The following is a 10,101-nucleotide window of genomic DNA, read 5'->3' on the forward strand; positions in this document are numbered from 1 at the left end:
CGAAGATAGCTGCAACTCCACCTCCTCGGCCTGTGCCTCGAGGAATGTGAGTATTAATATGACTGGGAGGGGTGGATTCATTTAGGCTAACATATTCTCCATCACCCAGCCAGGTTTCAGTAAGACAAAATAAATCAATATCATAATCTGATATTAGTTCATTTACTAGTACACCTTTAGAAGAGAGAGATCTGATGTTTAAGACTCCACATTTAATTTACCTATTAGTTTGCACTATTGCTCTTGTGGTTTTAATTTTTATGAGGTTTTTATGCACAGCTCCTCTTCTGTTTACCTTTGATTTAAATAATTTCGATGGTGGGGGGGCAGACACCGTCACTATAGGATTTTCACTAAGTAACTCCTGAAATGGAGGAGCAGAGAAGTGTGTTAGACTGCGACTCTGCCTCCTGGTCTCAACTCTGGGTTGTCATGGATTTGGTCCACTAATAAACTTTTAAACCAGATTTCTAGAAATGAGAGCTGCTCCTTCCCAAGTGGGATGGATGCCGTCTCTCCGGATCAGGTCTTCCCCAGAAAGTCTGCCAATGATCAACAAAGCCCACATCGTTTGCTGGACACCACCTCGACAACCAGCGGCGGAATGACGACATGCGGCTATACATGTCATCACTGGTCAGATTTGGCAGGGTCTTCCCCAGAAGGCTTTTTCTTGTTCCCGCTGGTTGGGTCTCGCCTCAGTGTCTCATATGTGTTTGTCTCCAAACCATCTTCCTTTGTCAGCAGGTAGGATAGTGATCTGTTGATCATAGCTCAGTGATGTCACAGCCTTCCTTTCTTGGATGGTGAGGTTGGAAGGGGTAGCCTTCGCATTAGAAAGGGCTGCTGATATCTTTAGCTCTTCTGCTTCTGTTTCAGTGAATTTGTTTTTCTTAATGGCCGATTCTGTTGCTGTGATGAGGTCCACTATAGGCAGCTGCTGTGGTGTGATGCCAAAGTTTAATCCTTTGGCCAGAATGTCTTGCTCTGATTGGATGAGTTCACTATCTGACAGGTTTTTTACCCACCTGTTATTTGTTTCATGTGTTGTGGTGTTGTTGTCCTTTCTCTTCCAAGAAAGGCAAGACTTATTTAAATTAATAAATCCTTTATTATGCACTTGTTAACCATTAACAATGCACATTTGCAGCTACCTAAACTAAACGGTGTCTTATTAAGATGAGTAAATGTTTATAAAAATAACTAATACAATAAGGATGTGGAAAAATATTGAACAAGTTAGTGTTATAGTTGTGAAGCACAAAATCATACTCTAAGACATGTTTTGTGGAAAATGAATTTGTTTTTACTTTTCATAACTTTCAACTAAACGCAGCAACCAAAAGAAGAGTATATTAAACTTCCACTCAAACACCCAAATAAAAAAAAGTGCAATAACAAATATGTTTTGTACAGATTTTTCAATACTACACTTTCAAAAAAGTGTCCTCCACAGTCCTCCACCTTGTCTGACCAATGTCTGTATGGCTTTTAGACCAGTAAGATGACCTTGAGATCGTGGACTTTAGAGAACATTTTGTAGTTCCCATCCTCCAGCTCCACGAAGATCTTGTGAAAAACCTTAAAAGGCCCATTAGGTAGGTGAAAGACTGTGCTACAATGGAAATATCAAAAAGGACCATTGCTCCTGTGATGGCTACTCCAGCTTGCTTTTTAAGACCTCCCTCCCTGAATTTTCTTGACCACAAATATATTGAATGCTAATGAAGGGAGGGCCTCTTGGATGGCTGAAGAGTCGTTGTCATCACAAACCTGTGAAATACACCTGAGAGAATTAAACCTATTTTTTTTGCTTAATGTTAAGAACACATTCCTATTTGCATGTAACTCTAAAGCACACATTGTTGTGGCGTGGTCCTTGCTAGTGAAGATCAGTTTAAAAGAAAGAGGAGTGTTTTTGAGTTTTTGGCGGTATTGAAAGTCATACTGTCGGGATTTCTAAATGCAGTACACCTTAATATTATTGATAGTGGTTTGATAAGATCTAGTGGATGTTAGTATTAATTTAACAAAAGTCTTGTGTGAAAAAGCCTCTTACCGCTCTGCAGACAGTCAGCCAGCTCCTTTTTCCTTTACACATGGAATCTGTGGCGAAAACAGTGTGATGATTTAAAATATCATCAGATAAACATTTTAGCACGTTGCTTTTGGGGAAATTTTGATTAGGTGATTAAGGGCATTACTTGATATAATTTTCTGGCACAAATGATGCCACCTTCAGGTTGATCTAAATAAATGCTCACTGTGATTAGTGAAAAAGTATCTGGTTAATCAAACCATGGGTTTCGTCCAAATATTCTGGAAAACTGGACTGTGTCTAAGTACTAAATCTGATAGTGATACTGTCAGAGGAACGAATATTTATTTTACAAAACCTTGTTCAAATCAGCAGTTTTTCATAAAAGTCGTAATCGCATCATACATGAGTCACAAAACATTATGAAACATTTATGCTAGTTGGGACTATCCTGACTTACTGAGACCCTGAAGGATGTTATCTTTTAAACACTAGAAGTGGACTGGTGGCACACTCTCTGCTGCTGCTGTTCACCGTGTTGATAACCTGCCAAATCAGCAGACAAACTACAACACTAACTTCCCATTACTTTCCTTGCCTTATCTTTGCCTCACTCATCATTGATTTGAACACTGAGCAAAAAAAAGAAAGAAAAAAAAGCGGTGCATTCTGTACAAGTTAAAGTAAGATACAGAATATAACTGCAGACTCAGCGTTTGACCAATATAAAAACTCTTTGAAAAACTTCATATCGGCCATCTAGAGAACGACTCTATCGAGTTTGAGAGCGTTTCAAGAAAGACTTGTGGAGATAGAGATGTTAATTGAATTAGCATATTCTGAAAAATATAGAGTGACTGACTTCTGAGTTGACCATAGATTGCAGTAAGGTAAACGTTGGCCACAAATCAGTGGATGTGCTGAAAGAAATTCAGCTCTCCTGGATGAAAGGGTGATTTTCTTAGATTTTTTAAAGTTTGGAATGAGAAATGTCTAGAAGTTTATATTTATCTTAATAAGCCACGCCCACTTCGAGCAATCATTACCAAATTTTATGCATCAACTGAGTAGTGGCCCTAGATTGTACAATCTGAATTTTGTATGAATCCATGCAGCGCAATTTATACGAGGTATAAACTTTTTCAAGTGCAGCGCCCCCTAGTGGAAGAATATCCCAGGACTGCTCAGCGAGTTTGACTCTAAACAAAACCGTTTTCTAGATAATAGCAAAAATGTAAAGTTGATTGTTATAGTGCCACCATGAGGTCTATGAGGGACAATTTTTGCTTGAGTAGTGGGTAGAATTTGTAACACAATTTGTTGCGCAAACACTTTTAGCAGAGAAAAAAAGAAAGAAAGAAGAAGAAAAGGGAATTCAGATTTAGCAGAGTTCCACTTACCTAACTTACTTCCATAAATGTCCGTCAGTCCAGGAGCTTGATTCGGTCTGTGTAGAAAAAGTGGATTAGATTCAGACACAGTGTGACCTGCTTCAATAAAAACTCCACCCAGCAGTATGAAAACACTGTAAACCAGTCTGAAGTTCAACTTTTACTGTTTTATCATGAGTTTATCTTGTGTTGCGTGCCAAGCAAGCCAAGTCCTGTTTTCTGTCTTTCCCCCATCCCTGTGTTTTCTCTTGTGTCCTTTCCAGGTGGATTCCAGTATGATTGGAAGTCTGTGCAGTCTGGCCTGGCTGCTCATTGGTCAAACTGTTCTGAAGCTGGCCAATCATCATCACAAGCCAACCAATAAAAGCTCCCAGAAAACTGCAGGTCTGCTGAAACTTCTCTTTTTACCATTGCTTTTAATTAAATATTTAAGATTTTTCTTTTTACTGATAACTTACACTGCACTGTAACTTTTACTGTCCTGTTTTCTTTTTCTTTGTTTCTAGCTTTTTATTATTTTCCATTTAACTCTTTTAACCCTGATTTTAACACTGTAACTTTTATTATATTTATGTTGCTTTTAAACTTTTACATATTTCCCTGTTGCTTTTATGTTTTATGTAAAGCACTTTGAATTACCTTGTTGTTAAATTGTGCTATACAAATAAACTTGCCTTGCCTTGCCAGACAGAAATGTCATATAATATCCATAACTATGTTTCCAGTGGTGTATAAAGACCTTACATAATGAACCATTATATTTTATTTACCTTAGAATGAGACATTTCTATCTACAGACACTGCAGGACCCCCCCTCCATGGATGTCGCCATGTTGCGCTACCATGTTTCTACAGTAGCCGTAAACAGACAAACAGCACTACAGAGCGCGTTTCATCACTGCGTTGTTCTTCTTCTTGTATAATTCCGTCCCTGTAGACACTGTAGAAATTAATTTAAGGTTACATGGAAAGTTTTGTATACACATGATGGGAAATGGAAGGTCATTTGACATTTTAAACACATAAAACAAGATAAGGATCCATTAGAGTGAAGAATGTCATCATACTTATCATAGCATGTTATACAAGTGTATATGTATATGTATATATATGAGTATTTCATGCTAAGAGAACAAACAAAATTATACTTTCTTTACCTAAATTCTATGTCTTGTCTATGTCTTATCCTTGATTTCTGGTGAAAACCATGTTGCCAACCAAAAGTTTAGAAGATTTGTGTGTTTCTGGGAATTGAGAAATTTCTTCCTGGAAAACTACTCAAGGGGGATATCATATTAATGACTTGTTTTGTTGAACTTGAATAACACAGAGACCTAGCATACCAGAAGTGAGATGACGCAGTTAGAAATCCACCATGTTGCCTACGTGGCTGTAATTTTGGGGGGTTTATATTTGACTTAACAAGGAGTGGCCGGTAGACTTTCTCCAGATGGCAAAATTGGGTCAGTAATCTCTTTCTAAGAATTAGGAATTAATGAATCATCTAATATTAATAGAATGTAAAGTTTAATGTCCAATGATTCTAGAAGGCTAATCTGAGTGAATTTGAGGGTTTTGAGTAATCTTTAGGATATTGGTAGGAGACTCCTTTGAGGAGGCTAAAGTGATCTCAAGTTCAATTCATTTTCCATTATTTTTATTATTTTTCTTAATTATAACTTTATGTAATCTGTATTAATTGTCATTTTCATATTTTATACCTTTTCTTATGTAAATAAATTATTGCAAAATCTAAAAGATACAGACTTAATGACTTCTGTGTTTCTGGTCTATTATTGAGGGAAACCCAGCCAAGAACAAAACCCCACAACACTCATCACTACACTGAATGCGTAAGAAGAAGAAGAGGAAATATTCTGTCCACTGATTGTGCTACACAAGGTGACAGATGGCTAAACAGATTTAAGGGTTAAATGATGTGTGACATGTGGAAGTAAGGTTGAGGGCTGTTTACTTGTTTGTCTTCATCAACTTGCATTCTTGCAGTGTTTTCCAACAGCTCTGTGATACTAAAAGCAAACACACAAAGAAAGCTATTAACGAAACTAAAAACTGTGTAAAAATGTACATGCTGGAATTAAACGGATGGCTGCACTACACATGGCAAAAACAGATTATGTAATTAAATATAAATCTCACCAAATATGAATTTATACAACGACATTTGCATCAGTCCTTATCTATAAAGTCAAAACACGTAATATAACTTACAATCAAAGCTTATCCAGAGTTCAATACAGGTGGATGCCGAAGATTAAACAAAACAAAGCACCTTGTTTTCCAAACTAAGTGCAAAATGGCTGGTCTGAACTGTGACCCTACCCATGTGATCACAGTTTACCAATACAACAATGACATTCAGCTGACAGCAGTTTTAAAGTAACCACTAGGTGGTGCTAGTTGCCCTTAACCTGCATGTAACATAACATAAAATAATCTGAAAATGAAACTGAGTCATCTGGTTTACTAGAAGTAAGAAGAGAAGTGAAACTTGGACAAATGGAGCACTAACGTTGCACGTACTATTCAGCACGAGCCGACAGCGTGTGGATCTTGCAAATGAAAACTGTTGTTTGATTGCTTTAGGTCGAAGCCAGCCATAATCACTGAGAGAAGTAACGTGTTTTCTTGTCAGTGTTGTGAAATATGTAACGTTAATTGGATTGTAATTTCATGTAACCTTATTCTCCAGGGCTGTAAGTTATTTTGGCTTTGCTAACATTACGTGGATAGAAATGTGAGACAGTTATATGGGCTGATTAATTGGCAATAAAACAGTCAAGCATGGAAGCTTAGATCAGAAAGCTAAACTTGACATTTTACTGCCCTGCTGGAAAAAATATGTAGTAGGATTTTAATTTCTAACGTTGTTCTCCAGCGCTGTATTGTGATAGATCAAACTTCATATTTTACTGCCCTGGTGGAAAAACATATTTTATTTATACTGCAAACACTGTAACAATAACATGACCGTGTGCCCATCAAGAGACCAATAATGCTTACACTTTCAGTATTCGGTATAGGCTTAAGACGTTCCTCTTTGATAAAGCTTATGGTCAGGGCTGGTCAGTTGAATCCTGAACCATCCCTTAGTTATATGGAGCTAAAGGAGTCTCAAAAGTAATAAATGCACACACCACTTCCATAAATGCAAAAAAATGAAAAAAAGTGTTGCGTTTATAATTTTGTCCAGTGTACAATAAGAGCTGACTTGAGTGTTCCGAGTGCTGTCTTGCAGTGTAGATTATTATTGCACATTGCCTGTCAGCATAGAGTGTTACTGCAGTGTCCAGCAGCAAAGATTAAATTGCACATATGAGTAAGGGTATTGCACATTATCACCATTTGTTTTAAATGGCAGGGAGATTATCATGCTGAGACAATCTCATCTTTTGAGGTGATTGCAGAAGCCATCAAGATTATGAGCAACTGTGTCCATACAGAATATAAAAGTCCCGCCTCCAGCATTGCTCGCTGCTTCTTTGCTTAGCCTTTGTTTAAAATACTTTTAGAACACAATACCTGAACACTAGTTATTTTAAATTTTGACACTGGGTACCTATCCATAGGTTCTATCATAATTACAATTAAAACACATTATTTTACATTTACATTTGTAACCTTTTAATATTTATGTTTTTATGAAAGATATGATTTTAATTAAACTGTTGCTTGTGTATTGGAATAATTTGTCAAATGGAGAAGACTAAATATACTTAGAACAAAAGCACATTCACCAAACTATTAAGAGGTATTTATAGGTGAACATTTGCATATGTTAGTAGAAAGTAAAAAAATTAAAAGCTGATGTCATGTGCTGGTTGTGACATTCACTGAGAAGTTACTCTATTGTGACAAAGAATAATCTGCACACTGAATTGTTTTGAAGCCCCATTGGAGGTATCATTTATTGTGACCTCTGAGAAGGTCTTTTGTGGCTTACACTGTATAGATGCACCTATTTACCACAGGTGCATTTAATCAGCTCTGAGACTTCAGTTTGCAACGTCACTGTCACGCTCTGCCGGTTGGCCATCCTTGGTGTTGCCCTTTTGTGTTTAGTTAGTGTTATTTTGGTCTGTTGGGTTTTGGGGGTCTGTCTTGTCTTTCGTCCAGTGTTCGGTAACCCTTGTCATGTCTGTTACCCCAGTGATCCCTCTGCATGTCTGTCTCTGTTTTCCCCTGCTCTCTCTCTCTCTCCCTACTTGTACCTCGTTAGCCTCATGTCTTTCACCTGTGTTGCTCCCGCCCTGCTCGTTAGTCCCTGTGTATATATACCTGGTGTTTCTGTCTTGTCCTTGCCCAGTCATTGTCTCATGTCAGTCTTGTTGGATGTTGTGTTATTACCTGCTACCTTTTGGATGTTCCTGTACTCGTGAGTTCTGTTCATGCCTGTTGTCGTGCTTGGGATAAATAAAACCTGGAACTCAATCTCAGCTCAGTGTCATGCGTTTGGGCTCTCATCTGCTTTGCGCACCCAGCGATCCTGACAGAATGACCGGGCCAATTAAGAGCCCAGCAGACACTCTAACTGAGGAACAGACTGACGTGTTGAGGAATATGTGGTATGGGGCTAGTCATGTTAGCCATAAGGCAGCTTCGTGTCCCTTGCCTGGAAGAGCCTGGCTGCTCAGCCAGGAGCAGCAGACTCTCTCCCTGGGTGGGTTTGTGACTTCCTCCACACCTCAGCCCATCCCCCAGCCAAGTCCTCATCAGTTCCTCAGTCTGTTAGCCTGGAAATGGCTAACACCCGGACCGCTAGCCTCCGGCCGTCATCTCCCCGGCTGCTAGCCCTCCGCCTGTCCTGCCTGGAACGTGTTCGGCTAGCGCCGCTAGCCCTCTGCCTGTCCTGCCAGTATCCTGCTCGGCTAGCGTGGCTAGTCCTCCGCCTAGCCTGTCCGTCCGCCTGCCTGCCCTACCTACTCAGGACTCAGGGACTATGACTCTCCTGGCCTACCTGACCATGAAGGCCAGGGAGTCAGAGGCAGCACGGGCAGCTAGCCTATGGCCTGATAGCCTGGAGACTAGGCTTCCCCCGGAGTCCTCCTCTGAGGGAAGTCGCCTGGCCATCTTTTCGAGTTCCCGTGGTGGTCATAGGAGGCGACCAGGGCACCAGCACCACCCGTCTGCAACCAGCGTGATCCCCGGCCTGCTAGCGCTGCTAGCCGCCTGCCTGCCCACCTGCCCTCATCCCCGGCCTGCTAGCGCTGCTAGCCGCCTGCCTGCCCACCTGCCCTCATCCCCGGCATGCTAGCGCTGCTAGCCGCCTGCCTGCCCTCCATCGGTGGCCAGACCGGTTCCCGCTCCTCGTGTCCGGTCCGTGGCCTCCAGCCCAGCTGTCTCGCCGGTGGTCCTCAGCCCAGCTGTGCCTCCAGAGCACCCAAGCTTTGGGTGCCGACCTCCAAAGAGGTCTTGCCGTCGGCCTCCTGCTCGGCCCCCAGTGGGTTTGCTGCCTCACTGTTGGCCGTCCAGCCAACCCCTTGAACTCTGTGGCCCCCCTGTTCTGCACGGCTTCCTGGGTCGCCCTCCGGGACGGCCTCCTGAACTGTTTCCTGGGCATGATCTGCCTGTTGGGTGGTTCCCCCGGACTGTTTTGTCCCCTTGGCCTGCTTGTGCGACCTCCCGAACTCTGTCGCCCCCTTGCCTTGCCCTCTGGCCACCCACCTGAGAGTTCCTGGTCTGGCCCTCCTCCTGTCCTCCCTCCGCCCACCCTGGCTCAACTTGCCCTCCTCCTGTCCTCCCTCCGCCCACCCTGGGCCGGCTTGTGCCTTGTTTTTGTGCTGTTTTGTTGACCATCTGGAGATGCTCGCCGGTGAAGGGGTACTGTCGCGCTCTGCCGGTTGGCCATCCTTGGTTTTGCCCTTTTGTGTTTAGTTAGTGTTATTTTGGTCTGGGTTTTGGGGGTCTGTCTTGTCTTTCGTCTAGTGTTCGGTAACTCTGTCTGTCTGCCTTGTTGGCCTCATGTCTTTCACTTGTGTTATTACCTGCTACCTTTTGGACGTTCCTGTACTCGTGAGTTCTGTTCATGCCTGTTGTCGTGCTTGGGATAAATAAAACCTGGAACTCAATCTCAACTCAGTGTCATGCATTTGGGCTCTCATCTGCTTTGCGCACCCAGCGATCCTTACAGTCACAATGAATTGCACACGTTCACATGATGCGCGCACATTTGTCTTTCTTTAAACTTGACTTATATCAGAACAGCAAACAAGGCACTCTTCCAAAACTTCTTAGGCTCTGGAGTGTAAGGCTACTTATTTCTCAAAGTATAAGGTAGAAATTGAAATTACTCCTGCACACACAGAAATTACACTGCATGATTACTTTTCAATATTTCATGTGAAACCTTTTTGGGGAGTATTTTCACTTTTCAACTTCTACTAGACTTCATAAGCAAGAGTTCAGCTTTTTATGTATATTTAGCTTGTACTGTCACATGTCACATTCGACTGTTAATTCAATCAGCAGCAAACAACAAAAGTAAAGACAAGAACAAATATATATGTAGAATTTATTACTATGTGAACCATATTGACTGTGGGGCATCAACGGAAGGTGGAGAGCACAAGGTCTCTAACATCCACCAGCTCCGTGATGTCGTCATAGAGGAGTGGAAGAGGACTCCAGTGGCCAGCTGTTTAGACAAAAAAG

At 41.4% G+C, this 10,101-nt stretch overlaps 1 long non-coding RNA gene across 1 annotated transcript; it reads right to left on the minus strand.

Annotated features, from left to right (window-relative positions):
* Nucleotides 1-564: 564 nt before the first annotated feature.
* Nucleotides 565-5,757, minus strand: LOC119898577. The gene is made up of 5 exons (XR_005443601.1): nucleotides 5,662-5,757; nucleotides 5,405-5,459; nucleotides 4,200-4,369; nucleotides 3,439-3,485; nucleotides 565-2,106 (listed from the first exon to the last, which is right to left on the minus strand). It is a non-coding gene; the product is annotated as an uncharacterized LOC119898577 (long non-coding RNA).
* Nucleotides 5,758-10,101: the final 4,344 nt, after the last annotated feature.

Source organism: Micropterus salmoides, unplaced genomic scaffold (assembly GCF_014851395.1).
Source record: "Micropterus salmoides isolate LMB-PRFRI ecotype aquatic unplaced genomic scaffold, ASM1485139v1 Ms_hic_scaffold_12, whole genome shotgun sequence".
In the NCBI taxonomy this organism is placed as follows: domain Eukaryota; kingdom Metazoa; phylum Chordata; class Actinopteri; order Centrarchiformes; family Centrarchidae; genus Micropterus; species Micropterus salmoides.